This window comes from Anabrus simplex, chromosome 1 (genome assembly GCF_040414725.1).
Source record: "Anabrus simplex isolate iqAnaSimp1 chromosome 1, ASM4041472v1, whole genome shotgun sequence".
Taxonomy (NCBI): domain Eukaryota; kingdom Metazoa; phylum Arthropoda; class Insecta; order Orthoptera; family Tettigoniidae; genus Anabrus; species Anabrus simplex.
The window spans coordinates 243,107,512-243,119,741 of record NC_090265.1 but is presented as its reverse complement, the minus strand read 5'-3'; the positions used below and the strand labels follow the sequence as shown (position 1 = coordinate 243,119,741).

At 43.5% G+C, this 12,230-nt stretch overlaps 1 protein-coding gene across 1 annotated transcript in view; it reads right to left on the bottom strand.

The window, feature by feature from the left end:
- The window catches only part of LOC136864471 (uncharacterized), a 290,340-nt gene that overhangs the window by 93,172 nt on the left and 184,938 nt on the right, over positions 1 to 12,230 (bottom strand). The gene's annotated exons all lie outside the window — the stretch shown is intronic.

Here is a 12,230-nt window from a genome sequence, read left to right as displayed (position 1 = left end):
GTATTTCCCCCTAAATGAATCCCTCCCTGCCACTTTATACCTTTCAGTAGATCCATGTAAACTGAACAATAAAGGTGAAAGATTACAGCCTTGTCTAACTCCTGTAAGTACCCTGAACCAAGAACTCACTCTACTATCAATTCTCACTGCAGCCCACTTGTCAACACAAATGCCTTTGATTGATTTTAGTAATCTACCCTTAATCCCATAGTCCTCCAGAATAGCGAACATCTTTTCCCTCCGTACCGTGTCATATACTTTCTCTAGATCTACAGTCCGGCTCCATGGCTAAATGGTTAGCGTGCTGGCCTTTGGTCACAGGAGTCCCGGGTTCGATTCCCGGCAGGGTCGGGAATTTTAACCATCATTGGTTAACTTCTCTGGCACGGGGGGCTGGGTGTATGTATCGTCTTCATCATTTCATCCCCATCACGACGCGCAGGTCGCCTAAGGACGTCAAATCGAAAGATCTGCACCTGGCGAGCCGAACTTGTCCTCGGACACCCCCGGCACTAAAAGCCATACGCCATTTCATTTTTTCTAGATCTACAAAACATAATCATAACTGTCTATTCCTCTTGTAGCATTTTTCACTGACATGGCACATACTGGAAATCTGATTCTGACAGCCCCTCTGTGGTCTGAAACCACACTGGTTTTCATCCAACTTCCTCTCAACCACTGATCGCACCCTCCCTTCCAAGATGTCAGTGAATACTTTGCTTGGTATACTATTCAATGAGATACCTCGATAGTTGCTGCAATCCTTCCTGTTCCCTTGCTTATAGATAGGTGCAATTACGGCTTTTGTCCAATCTGAAGGTACCTTACCATGCTAATCTTATTACTCTATGAAGCCATTTCATCCCTGCCTTCCCACTTATACTTCACCATTTCAGGTCTAATTTAATGTATTCCTACTGCTTTGTGACAATGGAGTTTATTTACCATCCTTTCCACTGCCTCAAGCGTAATTTCACCATCTTTTTCAACCTCCCCATGAGCTCGGTTGTTCGCGACACCACCAGGAAGATTTCATTTTACGTTGAGAAAATTTTCAAAATATTCCTTTCACCTGTCCAGGGATTCCCTGGGATCTATTATGAGTTCACCTGAATTTGGAACCCCATCTACCAAATAAACGTTCACATACCAGACGTTACAAGACATGTTCCCCTATTTTCTTTTTTTGCAAGCTGCTTTTCGTCGCACCGACTCAGATAGGTCTTATGGCGACGATGGGATAGGAAGGGACTAGAAGTGGGAAGGAAGCGTCCGTGGCCTTAATTAAGGTACAGCCCCAGCATTTGCCTGGTGCAAAAATGGGAAACCACGGAAAACCATCTTCAGGGCTGCCGACAGTGGGATTCGAACCCACTATCTCCCGATTATTGGATACTGGCCGCACTTAAGCGACTGCACCTATCAAGCTCTGTCCTATTTCTTTTTCTTGAAGTGTGTATGAATCACTAAATATTCAAAACTTGTACTATGGTCTAAAGCGCGATATTTTAAAATTGAGAGTTTGTTTTCTGAAAGTCAGAGCATTCAGCGTACGCTGAAAAAGGGCGCACTGTATGCGGAACAAAATGAGAAAAACCGGATTTCTTTTCTTTTCGTTTTGTTTGTTTACAATTTGCTTCAAGTCACATCGACACAGACAGGTTTTACGACGACGATGGAATAGGAAAAGGCTGAGAGGGGGAAGGAAGTGACCGTAGCTTTAATTAAGGTACAGCCCCGGCATTTGCCTGGCGTGAATATGGGAAACCACGGAAAACCATCTTCAGGGCTGTCAACAGTGGGGTTCGAACCCGCTATCTCCCATAGCTTCGTGACCAAAACCGGTCAGCCACTTGTTCGGTAGAGAAAAACCGTATTGTTCCGGTTGAAACCGTACATCTGGCTATTATAGTTGGAATGCCCTATCTCTCTAATACTAACCTGATGTATGTTCCTGTATCTCTGAAATTCCGTGATCTATAATTTTAAAATATTTAGATCTATATTTGGTATCTATCGTAAGGCCAATGAAAGAATTGGCCTTTCCGATTTGAATATAAATGTTTTCATTTTAATTAAATACATTTTTGAGAAAAACAACTATTTCATTAGAAAATATAAATCGGGCAGGGAGAAGAGCCTTTCTATGATATTGGTTGAGTTATTTTAGTTAGTTATTTTAAACTCTTGATGAGAGAAATTGATACATATTGTATCAACTATATAATCCAAACACCCCACTCTTGGTACCCATAGTTTTATGGCTATGCTATCAACGTAAGTAATGAAGCTGTTTCTACAAATTAGTGAAAACCAAAATCTATCAGTACGTTTTGGAAATGAGTAGTATTCAAGAGGAGTAAGTGAAAAATGGAGTAATTGTAACTATATTATTTATTTATTTCCTTATGTATTAATTAATTAATTTAGCGTTTGGTTTCGTGTGCCGAGAGTATCCGAGGGCATGTTTGGCTCGTCTGGTGCACTTCTTTCTGTCTGACGATCATAGGCGAACTCCGCGTCTGCGTATGAGATGATGATGATGATGATGATGATGTAGGGAAAATGCGAAACCCGTTGTCGGCACATAGCCTACTCCTTTCGAATATCAGCAAGGGGTCTGCTGAAGGTTTTATGTCCCAATCCGACGGACGAATAATCATCAACGTCGTCATATGCCCTCACTCCATATGAAGCCTGCGAGGAGGCTTGGAATTCCAAGTTTTTGAACGCAATGTAGGAATAGAAATTATATACTACCACCTCTCGTACCCTGCCGGCCAGCGTTCTGGTGTTGAATATTTTCTACCAACGGAACTTGAACCGGATAACCACGGTGACACACCATAAAGACATGACGCTTTAACGACCCTGGCTAGCAGGCGGGTAACCAGAATAAATCCAACGACTTCTGGCAAGGCTGAGAATTGGTTTTGAAACAAATTCTCTTCTCAATAATGTTACCCGCGGCCGAGTGAAGACCCCCACCCCCTTCCCCCTCGTTTTCACAGTTATTTAGACCTGAACAAAGGTAACATGAATCGGAACTCAATTCTCTTTGTAATGTTAACAGTAATTACGCGAAACTCCGCCGCACTTTCTATTAATGGGTAAATGAAATAGCGTGGGGCTTTTAGTGCCGGGAGTGTCTTTTGATTTGACGTCCGTAGGCGATCTGCGCGTCATGATGAGGATGAAATGATGATGAAGACGATACATACACCCAGTGCCCGTGCCAGCGAAATTAACCAATGATGGTTAAAATTCCCGACCCTGCCGGGAATCGAACCCGGGACCCCTGTGACCAAAGGCCAGCACGCTAACCATTTAGCCATGGAGCCGGACGTAATTTGGATGAAGAATTACTTTAGAAAACTACGAGACCGTTCTCAGGGTCGCATTTCTGGTATGTTAGTGGCCTGCTTTATCATTCCGAAAATTTCACTTGATCGTCTAAAGTGATGGGAAAGTAAAGAGGAAACAAGTAAAGCTTGCAGTATTATATAGCTCTTGATATTGTGATCATTGCTACGGAACCATAAGTTTTATGAGGAATATAAACCACAGGGACGTGACTTTTGATATCAAAAGTCTCATATGCGTCGGCTGATATTTGAACCCTGAATACTTTGGTAAGATGCCGGTTGCTATATTATTCGGCTATCACGTCCCCATTAAGAGAAAGTATGGCGGAGTTTCACGTAATTACTGTTAACATTACAAAGAGAATTGAGTTCCGATTCATGTTACCTTTGTACAGGTCTAAACTGTGAAAAGGAGACTTGATTTATTGCTTCTTCGTCCATATTACTAAGATCATTGGTAAATTGGATACCTTGAAGTTATTGTTGTACATTATTGAACAGCTATCGTTATCGCTATAAGAGTACGTGGAGAGTGGAGCTTACATTTCCATAAAAATGGGATGTTATAAGTACAGGTAAGTTCGTGTGACACGACAATAAATACAGGAGTCGCGTGACTGGTACGTGACGCAGTCTCGAATAGCAGAGATCTGCTAATCTGATATCAGGTACGTTCCTAACTGCCGGTAAGTAGCTTACATCACCTCGGCATTGGTCTCATGTAATACATATCGCTATTAACAAAGTATGACTTTGCTGGCGAGATGTAGTGTTTACAGTGCACTGTGTCTTCTGGTATGGACTAGAATAAATTTGTTACTTTCAATGACCTGTCTCAGTCTCATCCATGGCTTTTTTTTTTTGCTAGTGGCTTTACGTCGCACCGACACAGATAGGTCTTTTGGCGACGACATCCTTGGCTTTGACAATATGAAAGTGACTGAGGTATGAGTGATGCTAGTAATACCATTCTTTATGCAGCCAGGCCCTGTTATGAATAGTGTGAAACTATCGTTCATAGTGTCGGTTGGTGCATGCATTTCAGTGGGCTTGGCAGACTGATATGTAATAGCAACTTCTGGCCCGGTGAGGAAAGCAACGGGAAACCACCTCACTCCTCATTTCCCTAGTACGCCTCTTCAGTGACGCCTAAGCTATTTATGACAGCTTTTGGCGGCGCTGTGGAGGAAGAAACCAGCCTTCGGGCTGAATACCGAACATACACAACAACATACCTTCAAAGTTGAAGCAGTAAGGTTTTTCCTGAATCTAGTCTTAAATGAGATACACATGTTGATTTTATTGTTAAAACTAGCTGTTTTAGGCGTCGTTGACAGAACTGTCACTGAACATGTGCAGGATTATATTTCTGTCGACCCCCCTGACATTCTGAGGCACGTAGGTGGACAGCCTCTCCCTTTCAGCGGTTTGTCGTGACGTACACGTTTCCTGGTTCTCTCTGGCCCTGTGCAGTTTCATCTCTTTATTACATTTGATATCTTGCTTCTGGTTTGAAAACTAAGAGTCAGGTTAAAATAAAAAATACATAGAGATGTACAAAGTATTAAAAATGTTGCCGGTATGACTTCCATAGCCTCAGGAGTTCTGAACTTTGGAGTCTGGGTTGGCGGCCACGGGACCCTTAGCTAAGTCCTGGCATTGCTTCCACTTACTAGTGCCAGGCTCCTCACTTTCGTCTATCCTATCCGACCTCCTTTGGTCAACCCTTGTTCTTTTTGACCCCGACGGTGGTAGGTTTGCGAATCCTAGAGACCGGTCGAATTGGCCGTGCGGTTAGAGGCGCGCGGCTGTGAGCTTGCATCCGGGAGATAGTGGGTTCGAATCCCACTGTCGTCAGCCCTGAAGATGGTTTCCCGTGGTTTCCCATTTTCACACCAGGCAAATGCTGGGGCTGTACCTTAATTAAGGCCACGGCCGCTTCTTTCCAACTCCTAGGCCTTTCCTATCCCATCGTCGCTATAAGACCTATCTGTGTCGGTGGGACGTAAAGCCACTAGCAAAAAAAAAAAAAAAAAAAAAATCCTAGAGAGTCTTTCTTTCCACGCCCTTCGTTGCGGTTGTCTTCCTTTGGCCGATAACTTCAATTTTCGAAGTATAGGATCCCGTCCATTTTTCTCTCTGATTAGTGTTAATAGAGTCCGGCTCCATGGCTAAATGGTTAGCGTGAGGGCCTTCGGTCACAAGGGTCCCAGGTTCGATTCGCCGCAGGGTTAATTCTGCTGAAACGGGGTCTGGGTGTACGTGTCGTCGTCATCATCATTTCATCCTCATCACTACGTGCAGGTCGTCTACGGGCATCAAATCAATAGACCTGCATCTGGCGAGCCGAACATGTCCTCGGACACTCCCAGCACTAAAAGCCATACGACATTCCATTTCAGTGTTAATAGACAATGGTTGCCTCTTAAAACAATAATCACCATCACCTATGATCTCCATAGCAACTCCTCATTGATCTAGTTGTTGGCTAGTGACGACCACCACTGATATTTCCCTCACTTTCACTGTACCGAAAAATGTATAGAGGAAAAGAAATGCCTGGAGCACTTTTTCCTATAAAATCAATCGTGAGGACATCCACTTTTATGTTTTGGGCCCATTGATGAATATTTTGAAAAGCTTATAGCTAAGATCCTACTCGCCCTTAACCTAAACTTAAATGACAAATTTCATCAAAATCTCCCAATCTTTTTTTCCGTGATGCTATAAGGGATAAAGATACAACAATTAGTATTTGTTCTGTCCGGTTCAGGTTAACATTCAAAACTACAATCAATCAATCAATCAATCAATCAATCAATCAATCAATCAATCAATCAATCAATCAATCAATCAATCAATCAATCAATCAATCAATCAATCAATCAATCAATCAATCAATCAATCAATCAATCAATCAATCAATCAATCAATCAATCAATCAATCAATCAATCAATCAATCAATCAATCAATCAATCAATCAATCAATCAATCAATCAATCAATCAATCAATCAATCAATCAATCAATCAATCAATCAATCAATCAATCAATCAATCAATCAATCAATCAATCAATCAATCAATCAATCAATCAATCAATCAATCAATCAATCAATCAATCAATCAATCAATCAATCAATCAATCAATCAATCAATCAATCAATCAATCAATCAATCAATCAATCAATCAATCAATCAATCAATCAATCAATCAATCAATCAATCAATCAATCAATCAATCAATCAATCAATCAATCAATCAATCAATCAATCAATCAATCAATCAATCAATCAATCAATCAATCAATCAATCAATCAATCAATCAATCAATCAATCAATCAATCAATCAATCAATCAATCAATCAATCAATCAATCAATCAATCAATCAATCAATCAATCAATCAATCAATCAATCAATCAATCAATCAATCAATCAATCAATCAATTGAATTTAGGTCTATCACCCAGGAGGCAGATTCCCTATCAGTTTAACTATTCTTTTCCTGAATTATCTCAAAGAACTCGGAAATTTATCGAATATTTCCATTGATAAATTATTCCATTCCCTAATTGAGTAACTACACTATGTTCATAAAAACCAGAACATCTTGAAAGACTAGAAATAGGAAGTTCATATTCACAGGACATGTGCATTAGTATGTTCTGAAGAAATGGTTAGCATTTGAACCATGTCGGCCCTTAGGTTCAAGGTCTACATCGATATCTCTGCGCACCACCACCGACTGGTAAAATGTGCCTGCGGCTCTCGTTGTCGCTATAAACCGAAGGTAATGGATCAGTGTGACTTGAGTAGACGTGCAGGATGCCTCGCAGATGTATTCGAGAACTGTACCGTCAAATGGGTGAGTTGAAAGAGGGCGCATTATTGGCATGAGAGAACGTGATGCATCCATCCTGGAAATTGCTGCTCGTGTGGGACGAAGCGTGTCGGCAGTGCAACGGGTGTGTATAAAATGGTTCGCAGAAGGCCGTAGAACACGACGAGACAGGTCTGATCGCACCATCCAGACCACCCCCGAGAACATCGACACCTCATCTGAATGGCATTGCAGGACAGATCTGCGTCCTCCTCGACTCTGACGCAACAGTGGAACAGTGTAACACATCGTACACTATCAGGAGCGACAGTCCGTCGCCGTTTATTACGGTCTGGGTTACCGGCGCGTTGTCCACTCCTCCACCAACCTTTTACTAACGTGCATAAACATGCTAGACTGCAATGGTGTCTAGAACGACGTCACTGGGGACAGGAATGGCAGCAGATAATGTTTTTGCACGAATCCAGATTTGTTTGTTTGAAAATGATGGCCGCATTTTGGTTCGCCGCAGACAGGGGGATAAGCATCACATTGACTGCATTCGCACAAGACATACAGCGCCAACTCATGGGCTTATGGCGTGGGGTGCGATTGGGTACAACCACAAATCACAGTTGATGCGTGTCCAGAGCACTGTGACCAGTTTGAACTACGTGAATGACATCCTGCGACCTGTAACCATACCCTTTCTGCACGATACCCCAGACGCCATATTTCAGCAGGACAATGAGCGACCAAAATTTTGCTGAACGAACACGTGCCTTCTTCTTGTCACAGGATGTCAGACTGTTGCCCTGGTCCGCCCGATCACTGGACTTGTCGCCAATCGAAAATGTGTGGGATATGGTGAAACGACGGGTGCGGCGCTGTGACCTAATGCCAACCACCAAAGATGAACTGTGGAACCAGGTGAATGCAGCATGGATGGCTATACCCAAGAACGCCATTCGCGCCTTGTGCGCGTCGATGCCATCAGGCCTGAAACAAGTTATCAATACCCACGGAGGACTCAGTGCCTACTAGGCAACAGGACACATGCTGAACCTAGGCGACTGAAATGCTAATGAACATGTCCTGTGAAAATGAACTTTCTATCTCTAGTCTTTCAAGGCGTTCTGTTTTTTAATGAACATAAGTGTATTTGCCTCCGTTTTTCCTCTTGAATTATAGTTTTATCTTCATATTATTACGAATCTATCAATGCCTGCCTCAGCTGGACCGCGCGAATGGACGAAGAGAATAATTATATTATTGGCTTTACGTCCCTCTAACTACTTTCACTGTTTTCAGAGACGCGAAGATGCCGGAATTTAGTCACGCGGGAGTCCTTTTACGTGCCAATAAATCTACCTATACGAGGCTGACGTGTTTGAGCACCTTCAAATACCACCGGACTGAGCCAGGATCAAACCTGCCACCTTGGGGTCAGAAGGCCAGCGCCTCAGCCGTCTGAGCCGCTTAGCCTGGCACGAAGAAGACAGAATGTGTGGCAGACGTTAGGGCGTTTGTTGTTGATGAGTGTCATGTTGGAAGTGGTGGAAGGGAAATTTATGTACTCACGAACGTAAGAATATTGGTGAGTGTTCTATGTTATTTGATTAAATGATTAGTGATTGCGCTAATGTGTGTGTACAGTTTCTCAGTTAATTGTAACGGGATTTACAAGATGCAGATTTTTGGAGATTCCTACGCAAAGGAGATCGATGTACGTTGCCGGTATTCACGAAGGTAACGACTGACGTCAGAAGAGGGTCATCTTTGGACAATTCGTATCTGTTAATAAATAGTAAGATATAAGGAAGGCTATAAAAGGAATTATGACTTTGAAGAAAGTGAGATTAAACGATTTAAAAGTTGCCGAGCTGGAAAATGCGATGAGTATATTTCGGTATCCGAGGCCATATTACGGTACGATTTTAGGCAGCAATAGATGCAAGCTAAGGATCCCAATAAAAACATTTTTGACATTTTTCCCTGGTGGTTTAACGTCACACGTACACATCGAATATTTTCGATGACGCAAGGATAGGAAAGATCTAGAATTGGAAAGGTAGCGGCCGTGGCTTTAATTAAGTTACAGCCCCAGAATTTGCCTTGTGTGAACATGAGAAACCACAGAAAACCATCTTCAAGTTGCCGACAGTGTGGTTCGAACCCATTATCTCCCGAATGCAAACTACGCAGGCACTCGGTTTTTGAAATAGCGGACGATGCACAAATGTTAGAAAATTTCACAGAAAGTTCTTAAGACAAGGTTATTGAAGAATGTTCTCAGAAACAAGCAGTAAATTGTAGCAAGTTAGAAACTAAGGTAATTGAAATTGGTAAAAGACGTATACAAGTCGAAACCTATGTGGAGCGTAAAATAACAGCTATTGAAAACCGATTTACATCACTGGAGAAGGAATCCATACAAGTCAACAAGCCTACCGCTGAATTCAGAACAGAATCAGAGAAAGTTGCAAGGAAGCGTGCGGACCTGACGATGGCAAAACTCCGTGGTCCGCGTATCGAAGGCAATTTGAGGCCGCAGCCGCCATCATTGGATGGAATAGAGAAGACAAAGGTCTGTCTTAGTGATTGCGCTACGAGGTGATGCCTTGGATATCCTGCGAGCTATTCCAGACAGTGAACAGACTAATTTCAATTCTTTGGTGGCGCGATTATAGATAAGGTATGATGATAAACACCTGCAACGTTTATCATAGCCAACTTCGTAGCAGACGTCAGAAACGTGGTGAGATACTACAGGAATTTGAGGCAGGAATCGCACGTCTTGCTAGTATGGCTTATCCTTCAGCTCCAAACGATTTCATACAACAGCCGTCTGTAGAGTCTTTTGTGATGGGTATAACCAGCCCAGACTTACAATGAGCTCTTCGTCTGGCGCACCCGAATAGGTTAGATCAGGGCCTCTCAAACGCCCAAAATCTCACGCGTGCAGATCGAGGCGCAAGAGCTCCGTGCACTGTGCATCGGTGTCACTCGGCATAGCTCGGATCAATGCTTCGTCTTTGGGCTACTCGGCTAAGCTCGGCTCTACTCGGCTCAACTCAGCCCGGATTTGGAGCGCTACGGCGCAAGTGGGGCAGAGGGAGACAGGCGGAGCGCGCGAGACAGGCGTGAGGAAAGAGAGAGTAAGCGCTATTGCTCTAAATTGACGAGTGGGGGTCTGCACTCTGGTCAACCAAGCCAAGTCGTCTTTTGCACCGTGCACAGTGCATGCACCACGCGCATGCACCCTGAGAGGCCCTGGGTTAGATGATACACTGGCTCGTGCACTGGAATTTGAAGCTGCTGCACAAACCTCGAATGTACAGGCGTAACTTCGGCGGCTGAATGAAGAGGAGCATTTAGACGAGAAGGTGGAGAGGATTGTTTTTGAAAACCCTATCTAATAATAATGTACAACCTCGAATGCGGGAGATACGCTGCTGGAACTGTGGGGAACTTGGACATATCAGCAGTCGCTGCCACAAAGACTCGAAATTTCAGGAAATCTAAAACGGGCTGGTGCTAAGGGGCGAGCAACGCGGTTCGGCCCCGCTGCCGCGTGAAAGATGGTTACATGACATTTCGCTCGTGCGTCGGTTAGACAGTACTTTTTTTTATCGACGATCGGTGAATGATTTGACTAGTGTTATTCTTCTTGACACGGGAGCCCCCACCATCATTGTGAAGAAGGGCGCCGTAGAAGGAGACCTGAAACCGATGAGAGTTTTATTGAAAATCGCAACCTGTGAACACCTACGGTGAGACAAATGTCAACATCAGCCTGGGGAACAAGTTTATAGAACATCGAATAATAGTGGCTGATGACAGGGAAGACGTTATTCTTATTTTGCTAGTTGCTTTACGTCGCACCGACACAGATAGGTCTTATGGCGACGATGGGACGGGAAAGGGCTAGGAGTGGGAACGAAGCGGCCGTGGCCTTAATTAAGGTACAGCCCCAGCATTTTCTTGGTGTGAAAATGGGAAACCACGGAAAACCATTTTCAGGGCTGCCGACAGTGGGGTTCGAACCTACTATCTCCCGAATACTGGATACTGGCCGCACTTAAGCGACTGCAGCTATCGAGATCGGTACGTTATTCTTGGGATAGACATAGTTACTAAATTTGAACTTACTTTAGACCTGAAACGAGGTTGCTTGAAATTCGCAAACCAAGAAGTCGTTCTTCGCGGACGAAGCAGTCCAACTACTCATATAGTTTTAAGTACAGACGACGCACTTCTTCCAAGAAGTGATAATGTCATTGTGGTGAAATGGATAATATAAATCACCGAGCTCGATAGCTGCAGTCGCTTAAATGCGGCCAGTATCCGGTATTCGGGAGATAGTGGATTCGAACGCCACTGTCGGCAGCCCTCGAGATGGATTTTTGTGGTTTCCCATTTTTACGCCACTCAATGCTGGGACTGTACCTTCATAAAGGCCACGGCCGCTTCGTTCCCACTCTTCGGCCTTTGCTGCCCCACTGTCGCCAAAAGATCTATCTGTGTCGGTGCGACGTAAACTAACTTGATAACATAAATCGAGAAATGATGGGAATTGTCGAGCCCGTAGGCGAAAAGGAAGTCTGTCCAGGAGTATTGGCGGGAAGAGGTGTTGTTAATGCTAAGGGGCCCACTCCAACCAGAATGTTGAATCTAAATTATTATTTCCCAGTATCATTGAAAAGATGCACTCAGGTGGTCTGTTGTAATCCGATATCAACCACTGTTTGTGGGTAGACCATGAAGAATATCCTGAATGTTGGTCACCTTACAAAATGAAGAGATCTTGCAGCTCGGACATACTAAGTCGACCCAGGATCAAAAGGCCAAAGTCGATGAAATATTGGTCAAATACCAAATGTTTTCGCAATCAAGAAGTATCCATACGTCAGGATGATAAAACAAAAACCGGAAGTACATAACCGATCAAACAGCGCCCACGATGCTTGGCACTATTAAGAAGAGATTCCAACTGAGGTTTTCCTTGAATGTACTGCGTACTATCGTGAAGGAAATGAT